The sequence below is a fragment of the Vombatus ursinus genome, unplaced genomic scaffold (genome assembly GCF_900497805.2).
Source record: "Vombatus ursinus unplaced genomic scaffold, bare-nosed wombat genome assembly UNPS02014816.1, whole genome shotgun sequence".
Classification (NCBI taxonomy): domain Eukaryota; kingdom Metazoa; phylum Chordata; class Mammalia; order Diprotodontia; family Vombatidae; genus Vombatus; species Vombatus ursinus.
In genome coordinates this window covers 3,855,201-3,867,558 of record NW_020954594.1, presented here as the reverse complement: position 1 = coordinate 3,867,558, position 12,358 = coordinate 3,855,201, and the positions used below count along the sequence as shown (strand labels likewise).

The 12,358-nt window shown below is 41.9% G+C and overlaps 1 protein-coding gene across 1 annotated transcript in view; it reads left to right on the top strand.

Annotated features, from left to right (window-relative positions):
• Window positions 1-12,358, top strand: part of GRIK4 (glutamate ionotropic receptor kainate type subunit 4) — a 436,546-nt gene that overhangs the window by 357,609 nt on the left and 66,579 nt on the right. The gene's annotated exons all lie outside the window — the stretch shown is intronic.

The following is a 12,358-nucleotide window of genomic DNA, read 5'->3' as shown; positions in this document are numbered from 1 at the left end:
ATATAAGTCTTCCCATGCTTCACTGTGTTTGTCATATTCAGTTTCTTACAGCTCAGTAATATGGCAGTTAGAGCAAAGGAGAGAACAATATGCCACAGACACAGGAGATGGAATGTCAAATTTAGGGAACCTACAATAAGCCACTTCTTTTTCTAAAACATAGAGTATATGAATGATATATGAAATTAATCTGAAAATGTAGGTGGGGATCATATTGTGGCATGTACTGAGACATATGGTACTGGCCTTCAGTTACATCGTATAATTGATCCTCGATAAAAATGGGGGACCAAAATTAAGAGGTAGTAATGACCCTAGCAGCCCATGGCATGCCGGAGAACAAGGGGAGGAACCCATGCCCTTGCCAAAACGATCCAGTCCTTCCCAAACACACAAACGAACACCAAACCCCACACATTCTCCCAGGGAAAGAAAGGGGTAAGTGCAGGTCCTCGAGGGACAATATTGTTCCCCAGTCTCCTATGATCAGGAAAGCAGAGCCATTGATCTATAGATGGGGAGGCAGCAGCGATTGTCACAAATCCTAAAAAGGACATCTGCCTTTCAGCTCCCTTGAAGCTACCTAGAGCAAACCTATGAAAGCAAAGTTAGCCCAGGCTTCTGTCTAGTGTTTTTAAACTGGCACTTTGTACTACAAATCTGACCTTCTTGTCAGGAGGGCGAGCAAGAAGGCCACGGAACTAGGTGAAAGCTTGTGACAAAGCAGTGTAGTTCTGGGGAGTCTGGCCATGGAGGCTGCTCACTTTATATGCCTTTGTTCACAGTGGAAGGGAGGATAAATAAATGCACAGAAAGCTGTGCAGGTAACCAGTCTCCTCAGAATCATGTTGCTTCTTCATGGCAAAGTGTAGCCTGGCTCCCTTGCTTTCTCTCCTGTCAATATTGGGTCTAAGGTTAAGCATAAAGGCCAGTTTAAAACCACCGGGCCACAGGCCTGGGCTCTCTATGTGCTTTTTCTGATGACTCTAGGCAGCCTCAGAGAAGAAAGGTTGGTGCTCTCATTTTAGCTATTGGCAGCAAGTATTTCCACAGCTCAGCTGCCTAACTTCCCTGGTTTTTGTGTTAAACAGTGGGTTTACCACACATGCTCCCTTGTCCACTGTGACAAATTTTTTTTCTTTGAACAACCTCCTGAAATGCTTCAAAGAGCCACTGATTCCATGGAGCAAAATTTGGGAAAATGTTAGAACTCTAAGGTCTTTCCAGCTCTAACATTACATTATTATTGTAATTGTTGCTTCTACCGTCAGTCTGTGAGGTTAAAATATCATCCTTAGAGGGCCCTGTTGAAATTCAAATGCAGGCTACTAACCATTAACCTGCCTTCCCACATTGGCCTAAACCAATTTCCCAGCTTTGGTATCAGAGATCATAGGACTGAAGGAATGGCAGGAGGTAAAGTAGAGAGGGAAAGGTATGGTCCGGAAGAACAAACCAACAAACCCAGGCTGGGGGTGGGGATGGGGTCAGAAAATTAATGACCTTAATGGGGGGTGGGGAAGGGATATAGGAAGGAAATGGGAATGTGGAAGGGGAAAAGTAAGAAAGCAGTAAAGAAAACTTTACCTACACTATGATTTTGTTGGGACCAGCTCCAATGACAAACCCTTAGGAACATGCTGGATAAGTAACTACAGTCTCCAGTGGAATACAAACCAAGGCACTGTAGTAAACAGAATCTGTCATGCTCAAATCTCAATGAGGGTCTGGATCCCAAGAGGGAGGCCTGGACACACTGAACTTATGTGCTTTGAAAGCATGATGGCGGCTGCATGACCCCCATTAAACTCCACAAGGCAGAAAGGGTCCTGTGTTCTTGGCAGTCTGCTCTAGCCTGCCCTCCCCTCATAAATGCCACAAACACAGAGGAGATAAAAGAGAGAGGCACTCTCAGAGGCTTGAGACTGTCCTTCAAAAATACTTTCAATCAGAAAGGTATGTATGTGAAAGAGAGATCTCTTTTTGTTGGAGTATAAATACACAGAAATACATATCCTAGGGGAAATGGTGAAATGGATGCAGTATGTAGTCTCCCCACCCCAGCCCCATCTTCAGTTTAATTCAATTAAATTCAATAAGCACTTATTAAGTCCTTACACAGTAAGCTCTAGGGATACAGAGACAAAACTGAAGCAGTCTCTGCCCTCAAGAAGCCTGCGTTCTACTAGGGGAAAACAATATATCCAAGACAAATAACTGGAAAATAGACACAAAATAAATACAAAGTAATGGGGAGAAAAATGAGCACCTCCTCCACGCACAAGCTATTCCATTCTATCTTCTCTTCTCTAGTAGATTGTCCGGGAGCCATCTCCAGTCATCCTGATCTGTATCTGGCCACTGGACCCACCAGGCTCCAGAGGAGAAAGTGAGGCTGGTGACTTTGCACAGCCCTCCTTCACTTAAATCCAATTCACTTGCAAGTCATGGCATCATCTTCCTGATGTCATGGTCCTCTTCAAGAACAAAGAACAAACAAAGCAGCAGCAGCAGATTGCCTCCTCTATCATCCCCACTCTAGCTCATCTTCAATATCTCCTCATCCACTGGCTGCTTTCCTCTTGCCTACAAACATGCTCATGTTTCTCCCATCCTCAAAAACCCCTCACTTGATCCATCCACCCCTGCTAATTATCATCCCATATCTGTCCTGGCTTTTATTACCAAAGTCCCAGGGAAGGTCATCTATCATAGATGTCTCCAATTTCTTTCCTCTCACTCTCTTCTTCCCTCTTTGTGGTCTGGCTTCCAACCTTATCCTCCAACAGAAACTGCTCTTTCCATAGATACTATTTAAACCGACTCACCCCCATGCATTCTGTAGCCCAGCGATTATGGCCTCCCTTACTATACCTTGCACAAGACCTCCATCTCCTGACTCCAAGTATGTTAACTGGCTTTCCCCCATGCCTTCCTCATCTCTGCCTCCTGTTTCTTCAGATCTCAGCTAAAGTCCCATCTTCTGCAAGAAAACTTTCATAATCCCCCTTAAAGCTAGTGACTTCGCTCTGAGATCGTATTAAATTTATGCTGTCCATATCCTACTAGTACATAACTGTTTGCATGTTGTCATCCCTAGACAGTGAGCCCCTTGAAAGCAGGGGCTGTCTTATGCCTTTCTTTGTGTCATCAGCATTTAACACAGTTGCTAGAACATTATAGGTACTTAATAAATGCTAGTTGACTGACTGACTAACTAGTGGGAGGATTCAGAAAGAACTCTTGAAGAAGTTAGCATGTGCCAAATCTTTGAAGGGCACTAAGGATTCCAAGACGAACATGTGAGGACACAGACACTCCAGGCATAAAGGATAGCCTAAACAAAGATACAGATATGGAAGATTGAGTGTTGTATATGAGGAACAGTCAGAAGGCCAGGTTAGCCAGAATAGAGAATGAGCAAGGGGAAGCAAGGCAGCTAGGTGGCATAGTAGATAGAGCGTGGAACCTAGAGTCAGGAAAACTCATCTTCCTGAGTTCAAACCCAGCCTCAGACACTAACTAGCTGTGTGACCCTGGGCAAGTCACTTAACCCTGTTTGTCAGTTTTCTCACCTGTAAAATAAGCTGGAGAAGGAAATGGCAAACCACTCCAGTATCTTTGCCAACAAAACCTCAAATGGGGTCACAGAGTCCAAAACGACTGGTTGTTGTCCTTTATTCTCAAAGAGGACCAAAATGATATCACTATGCTAGGGTCAAGTTTCAGTGTGTCTGATTGTTGCTGATTAGATCAATATGAACTCTGAATGTTCTACCACAGGTCGGGCACAAACAATCCGTGTGAACATAGGGTAGATTCTCTAAATTTGCACATCTTGCGTTTCTTTTGAGCTATTTCAATTCTGCTTTGCTCATAGAGCACAGCACCTTCTCTGATGTGGGCCCTCCTTGCTGAACAGTCCTGTGGCAGCGTCTCCTATGTTACACAATCAATTCCAGAGTTCTTAAGAGAGACCTTGAGAGGTTCCTTGTATCACTTCTTCTGACCACCATGTGAATGCCTGTCCTATGTGAGTTCTCCATAAAATAGTCTTTTTGGTAAGTGCATGTTTTGCATTCAAACAATGTGGCTAGCCCATTAGAGTAGAGTTTGAACGCTTGGCGATTTAGTTCAAGAAAGGACCTCAGTGTCTGCTATCTTATCCTGCCAGGTGATCTTCAAAATCTTCCTAAAACAATTCAAATGGAAGCAATTCAGTTTGGTATACTGGCCGGGTTTCAAAGGCATACAACAATAAGGTCAGCCCAAGGGCTCTACCACCAAAATGAGTGAACAACAAAGAGGAAGCATTGTATAAACAGAATGAAAAGATAGCCTCGAGCCATGTTGCAGCTCATTGTCATATAGAAGAGTTTGTATTTTATCCTAGAGGCAATAGGGGACCATTCAAGCTTCGAGAGCAAGAGAGAACCATGGTCAATCTGTGCTTTAGGAATATCACTTCAGTGGCTGTGCTGAAGATGGATTAGTAGAGGGAAGAGAGGCTTCGCGCCAAGAAATCAGTTAGGATGCTACTACAGTTGCTCAGGTGAGAGGTGATAGGAACCTGAACTGGGGTGATTCTGGTGGGAGAGGAAAGAAGGAGAGGGATGCAAGAAATGTGGAAGTAGAATCACAAGCCTTGGTGAGTAAGTAGATTTCGTTAAGTGACAGAGAGTGAAGAACCAAAAGTCTTTTTTTTTTAGGCAATTGGAGTTAAGTGACTTGCCCAGGGTCACACAGCTAGTAAGTGTCAAGTATTTGGTCTGAGGTCAGATTTGAACTCAGGTCCTCCTGACTTCAGGCCCGGTGCTGTATCCACTGCACCATCTAGCTGCCCCAAGAACCAAGAGTCTTGAGAGAATAGGATAGAGTGGGAAGAGTGCTGGAGATGGTCTCCAAGGATCTAGCTTCAAATAACGATTTTGTCACTTATTAATTGTGCAACCTAGGACAAGACACCTCTCCGGTTTTCAAGATGAGGAAGTTAGAGGGGACGACCTCTGACATCTCTCCTAGCTTTAGAGCAGGAGTTTTCAACCTGAGAGTCTCCTAGCTTTTTTTTTTTTAATTCTGAACTTAAGAAATAAAAAGATTTCCGTAACAGAATGGAAAAAAGATGATTTTACGTGAAACTGCAGATCCATTATGTACAACTTGCTTTTCCTTTTAAATGTGTAATAAAAGTTATCGTGTAACTTTCTTTTTTCTCCCCACCTTCCCCCCCAGAAATGGCTACCATTAGACACAAATATGTATGAGTATGTATGTACATGTGTAGGTATGTACAACACGTCATACCTGTGTCATATACTCTACATACTTCTATTTACCATTTCTTTCTCTAGATGCTGATAGCATCTTCCTTCATAGGTCTTTTGTAGTTAATTTGGGTGTTTATAATAGTCAAAATGACTGGTCACTCAAAGCTGTTTTTAAAACAATATTACTATTACCATATACAACATTCTCTTAGTTCTGCTCATTTTGCTCATCATTATTTTATGCAAGTCTTTCCATGTTTTTCTAAAATCATCGAGTTCATCATTTCTTATAGAACAGCAGTATTCCATCACAATCATATACCACAATTTGTTTAGTCATTCCCAATTGACAGACATGCCTGCAATTTCCAATTCTTTGCCACCACAAAGAGAGCTAGTATAAATATTTTATAACATGCAGGGTTTTTTTCCCTTTTAACATCTTGGGAAACAGACCCGTCTTCTAGCTTTTAAAATATTCTAACAACTACATTTCACTCTAACTCATTTCCTTTGTAATTCCATGAATTTTATTTTATGCATTAAAACATGTTATCCTGACATTGGCTTATGGGGTCCATGACATCAGAAGTTAAGAACCCCTCCTCTAGATCTAAGATCCTGTGATAACTTTTAGATTGCAAAGCTGGGTGACAAGAAGAATGGTGGTGTTCTTCAGAAGAATCGTGATGTTAGGAAGAAAATTGGGTTTAGAAGAAAAAATAATAAATTTTGTTTTTGGAAATGTTGAGTTTGAAATCCCTACAGAACATCAAAGAAGAGATGCCCCACAGGCAGTTAAAAGGGAGGATCTGAAGCTCAGAGGAGAGACAAGGATCAGATATATGACAAGGTTAGACCTGTACTTTAGAAATATCAATAGGGCAGCTGGATGAAGAATAAATTGGAGTGGGGAGAAGCTTGAAGTAGGGAGGCCCATTAGCAGAGTTATTGCAATAATCCAGACAAGAAGTGATGAGGACCTGACATTGTGTGGAGGTCACGTCAATGTATTTTCTCTTCCTTCTCTGGGAAACCCTGGAATTCTTGAGGCTTTCACACTACCCTGGATCCTCCACTGTTTTTTCTCACCCAGGCCCATTATCTCCAGGAAGCACATTTTATCTCAGGGCCTTTCTATGTTCCCTTTCTGACAATTAAAATATGCCGCCCTGTGGCTCTATGAGCCCCATTCCTGCTCTCTACTAATTAATACACAAAATTGTTCTATGCCTCATCTCCCTCAATCTCTCTGAAGCATTTGACAGTTTTGAACACTTCTTTCTTCCTAAAATTCTTCCCCAGCTGCTTCTCCACCTCCTTTAAAAGTTCTGCCTCCTCTTCCTGTCCCTTCAATCTGGACATTACCCCGAGGTTCTTCTTACTTCTCTAGATCTCATCCTCTCTTAAGGTTCCAGCTTTTACCTCTATAGAGATAACATTTGTACCATCAGCCTTCCCTTCTCTCCTGAGTGTCTGCCCTACTTCTAAGGTGATAGGATTTAAACAATGGCATGCTGGTAAATGTTTAACAAAGAAAATGTACTAAACACACTTTTAAATTTGATATGAAGTATTAATAATTTTCCCATAACTTTGAGTCTAGACATGCAACAAACACAATAAATTAATCCCTGATTTGTAGCATTTGCTGATTTCCAGGGTGTAAATGTTCACATTGAAATTTTATTTTTTTTTGGTTTTCGTTTGTTTGGTTTTTAAAAAAAGCAATCGGCAATCAGGGTTAAGTGTCTTGCCCAGCGTCATAAAGCTAGTAAGTGTCAAGTGTCTAAGGCTGCATTTGAACTCAGGTCCTCTTGACTCCAAGGCTGGAGCTCTATCTACTGCACCACCTAGCTGCCCCTACACTGAAAATTAACTATTGGCTTGGGTTTAGGTTGGCTGCAGAACACCTCTGGATTTAAAGCTTTAGACCTGGAGGATTTCTTAGAAATCATCATCCATTTTGTGGCCCAGAGAAATGAAATAACTCAGCAGCTAGGTGGCACTGTGACAGAGTGCTAGATTCAGACTCGGGAAGACTTGAGTTCAAATCCAGCCTCAGACACTTACAAGTTGTGTGACTCTGGGTGAGCCACTTTTCCTCTGTCTGTTTCTTCAACTATAAAATGGGGATGATAGCACCTACTGCACAGGGTTGTCATGAGTATCAAATGAGACATTTGTAAAGTGCTTAGCACAATGACTGAACCATAGTAGGTGCTTAATAAATTCTTGTTTCCTTATTTTCTTCAGGGCACATAGGAATTAGTAGAACAAAGATAAGACCCCAGAGCCAGGACTTTTCCACAGCCCCATGACAGTTTTCTGCCTGGTCAGCCCTCAACACCTCAAACTCAACATGTCTTAAACTGAACTCATCATTTTAGAGTTGGACAGCTTCTAACCCAACTCCTTCATTTTACAAATGAGAAAACTGAGGTACAGACCCTTGACTAAGGTCACACATTACCTGCAAAGCCAGGGTTAGAACCTGAGTCTCCTGACTCCAGTATGGTGTTTTCCCTAATACACCATGTCACCTCTTCCCTCTTGCAGACAATGGTGTCATCATCATGCCCACTACCCAGGTTCAAAACTTTACCTTCAGGGTAGCTAGGGGGTGCAGTGAATAGAGCTCTGGCCTTGAAGACAGGAGGACCTGAGTTCAAATCCGGTCTCAGACACACAACAGCCAACACGTATTAGCTGTGTGACCCTGGGGAAGTCACTTCACCCTAATTGCCAAGCAAAAAAAAAACAAAGCAAAAAAATTTCACCTTCAATTTGAATTCCTCCCTTTGAGTTACCCAGTCCTATCAGTGATTGTCTTGTTGGTGTGATCTTGTTTGTGGTTCTTGTGTCTATCCTTTCTTTTCTAGTGTCACCACTACCGTCCTGTTTTAGTCCCTCATTAACTCATAGCTGGACCATTTTAATAGTCTCCCAAAGGTCTTCATGCCTCCAGTTTTTTCACCTCTGGAATCCATGCTACATACTATTGCCAGATTAAGCGTCTCAACCCTTTGCTCTGCATAACCTCCTACCCTCAGACTTCAGTAATTCCTGATTTTCTCCAGGGTCAAGTCCAGACTTCTTAGTTTGGCATTCAAGGCCCTCCTCAATCTAACTACCACTTACCTCTTTAATTTTACCTGCCATCTCTCCCCTCTACAGTAGCCACACTGGTGTCTTCTTTGTTCTTTATCAGAGCCTTGGTTCCCAATGCTTTCTTGATGCCCTTCTCTGGTGGCAGTAGGGAAGTGATGCCTCTGGGATTAGGAAATATTGTCATTTTACCCCCAAAGATGTCTCCCTGCCTCCCAACTCAGAGAAATTTGGTGAAAAATCTAAAGATTTGCCTACAGGACAAACCACAGGGGTTATGGAGTGTCATTAACGCCCCAGACATACCAGCCAGGAACAAGGTTGGCCCCAGGCTGCCAAACAGCTCAGCTGAAAAGGTACAAATAACAGAGAGACCCTGGTAGAGCCATGGCCTCCAGCTATCACCTTCAACCTTGGTCCAACACTCACCTGGCCAATTCTTATCTGATCCTGACCAGACTCACTGATCATGCTGCTCTAGGCCACCTGTCATCCACTTCACTTTCTGTGTCATCATGAAGAGCTAAATATGGCTCCTCATCCCATACAAGACCTGTGCTGCTCCAGCCAGTGTTGCCACTTTGACCTTCAGAGAGCCAACTAATCATCTCCCCAAGCCCAGTAATTACTAACAATGGCTGTGTACCCCCCTGACTCTGCAGGATCCTTTGGCTAAAATACTGAATTGCACAACCACCAACTCGAGTTGATTCCCCCTGTGTAGCACATCTACACAGGGTATTCTTAGAGGTCCTACCTGGCAGACCCCAGCCAACTTAGGTCATGTTGGCAATCCTAAATGCACAATGCCCAATCTCCCCTCAGGATATTTTCTCATTATCATGCTCACGTTGTGCCCCCCCCAATTAAGACACACTTAATGAATGTTTATTGATAATGATGATAAAGGTGGAAATATAAGATAATCAAGTATTTAAGTATTAAGTGCCTACTTTGTATCATATACTAGGTGTTAGAGATACAAAGACAGACATGAAACAACCTTGTTGTCAAGGAGTTTCAATTCTCCTGGAGAGATACAATAGGTTCAGAGAAAAATAAATAAGGATATTTGCAAAAATAAATACACAGTGATTGAGAGGGGCATTATTAAATGGTGGAATCAGGAAAGGGCTCTTGAAAGAGAGGACACCTGAGCTGAGCCTTGCCTGAAGACAGGATTTCCAAGAGGCAGAGATGAGGAGGAAAAGCATTATGGGCAAGGAAGAGGGCCTATGCAAAGGCAGAGATGTGGGAGATGGGATATTGTGTTCAGGGCATAACAAGCAATTCAATTTGTAGAGTGCTTAAGGGGGAATAATGTATAATAAGTCTGAAAAGTCTGAAGACGGATCATGAAGGGTTTTAAATGTGACAGAGGAATTTGTTTTTTATCCTAGCAGGAATGGGAAATCATTTAAACTTCTTGAGTGGGGAGGGACATGATCAGGGCAACAGGCTTTCAAATCATAAATTTGGTAGCTACATGGAGAGGGGAGATCCTAAAGCAGGGATATAGGAAGACCAATTAGGAGACAATTGAAATAGTTCAGGGTTGTGCTGTGAGTAGTGAGAAAGGGAGGGATGTGAGAAATATTGAGGAGTCAGAGTCAAAAAGATCTGGTAATTGACTGGATATGGGGGTGAGAAAGAACGAGCTAAGGATGATTTCTAGCTTGTGAACCTGAGTGACTAGAAGGATGGTGTCACTCTTTTTTTTTTGTGAGGCAATTGGGATTAAGTGACTTGCCCAGGGTCACACAGCTAGTTAAGTGAAAAGTGTCCGAGGCCAGATTTGAACTCAGGTCCTCCTGACTCCAAGACCAGAGTTCTATGCACTGTGCCACCTGGCTGCCCCAATGATGTCACTCTTGACAGAAATGGGGAAATTAATGAGATTTGTTGATTTAGGAGGAAAGATAATGAGCTCTGTTTTTGGAGATGTTGAGTTTGAGATGCCCGTGGAATGAACAGATAGAGATGTACAGCAAGCAGTTGGAGATGTGGGACTGTAGCTCAGGAGAGAGATGACAGCTGGCTACGTAGGTACAGGGTTCATCTATATAGAGATGACTATTGTATCCTTGGGAATTGATGAGGCCACCATAATTGAGAATGTAGAGCAGTGGTTCTCAAAGCCATGCCACAAATTTTGCTGGGTATACCAAGACAATATGTATGTTATGTTATATAAGTACAGATAAAATAAAATGTCTAAATAATTGTGTTTAACATAAATTTTACTTGCACATCATCTAAGTATAATATTTTCAAAATAAGTAAAACTTGCTCATTACATATATAAACTAACCTCAAAACATATCAAAACTTAAACTTCCAAAGAACTCAACAAAAATAACTATTTTTATTGAAGAGAGAATACACATGCATGAAACTCCTGCCTCTTCCACAGTGTGGTCATTCACTGATCCATGAGCAAAATGTTTGAGAATCACTGGGGTAGAGAGAAAATGGGAGAAGGCTCAGAACCGAACCCTGGGGTTCATCCACACATAGCGGGTGGGACAAGGAGAGAATGATGTGCTACCTATCTTAGTAACGTATTTTCATTTTAATAATTTTGATCTAGAAACCTTGTTAATTTACAGTTATCCCTTCCACATCATGGCTTTCCCCATTACAGTTTTGATATATCAAGGGGCATAAGAAATTAAATAGGAATTTTGGGGGAGTTTCATGGAAGCTGCAGATGACACGTGAAGGCCAGTACATGATATAGAAAAAGTTTAGAAACTCAGAAATTCATAAAATATATGTATAATATTGTATAATATCAACATATTTTATCTTTTAATACCATAATAATTCAGACTTCTTCTCTGGTATGAAGGGAGGGCCTACAAATTTTACATGGATTTTTCAGATTGTGGGGACACTGTGCCCCTATGTGGAAGGGATAACTATAATCTGAAGGGAATGACTGTAATGTTGGTACTTTCTGGTTGGTGTGGGAGATGTAGTTTTTTTTTTTCTTTGAGCAGGCAGGAAGGACCTCTCCACCAACACTCTGTGAGAGATTGAACCCATATACACAAATTTATGTGCACTCACTCATACACACAAACATAGACAAACACACACACACACACACACACACATTTCCATGTATTCAAAGAATCATAAAATCTTCGCCATGGAAGGTACTTAAAATGTCACACAGTTCTACCTCCACCTGAGAAATGACTATTGTCTAGAACATCGAGCCCCTGCTTGAAAACCTCCAGTGATAGGGAATTCACTACCTTCTGAAGCAGCCCATTCTTTGGATAATTCAATTTTAGAAAATTATTCTTTACATTAAGCCCAAATCTACCCCTTTATAACTCTATTGGTCATAATTCTGCCTTCCAGGGCCAAACAAAATTAATCTAATCTCTATTCCACATGACACCCTTTCAAATATTTGAAGACAGTGATTATGATCCCTAAGTCTTTTCTTAGGGAGCTAGGTAGTTCAGTAGATAGAATGCTGGGCCCAGAGTCAGGAAAACCTGAGTTCAAATCCAGCATCAGACACTTACTAGCTGTGTGATCTTGGACAAATCACTTAACCTCTGTTTGCCCTAATCTCCTGGAGAAGGAAATGGCAAACCACTCGAATATCCTTACTAAGAAAACCTCATGGCCAGTGTGGTCCATGGGGGTTACAAAGACTCATACACAACTGAACAACAACAAAAGTCCAGAACTGAACACATCATTGTAGATATTTTCTGATCAGGGCAGACTATTGCAGGACTATCACCTTCCTTGCTCCTGGCATAATGCTTCTGTTTATGCAGTCTAAGATCCTAAAGTTAATTTAGCTTCCACATTTCACTGTTGACTCATTTGAGCTTGCAGAGTATTGACTGTAGAGTGGTGAAAACACTGGATTTTGGAGTTAGAAGAACCAGGTTCAAATCTCTGCTTTACCTCCAACTACCAGCGTGATCTTTAACAACCCATTTAATCTCTACAAG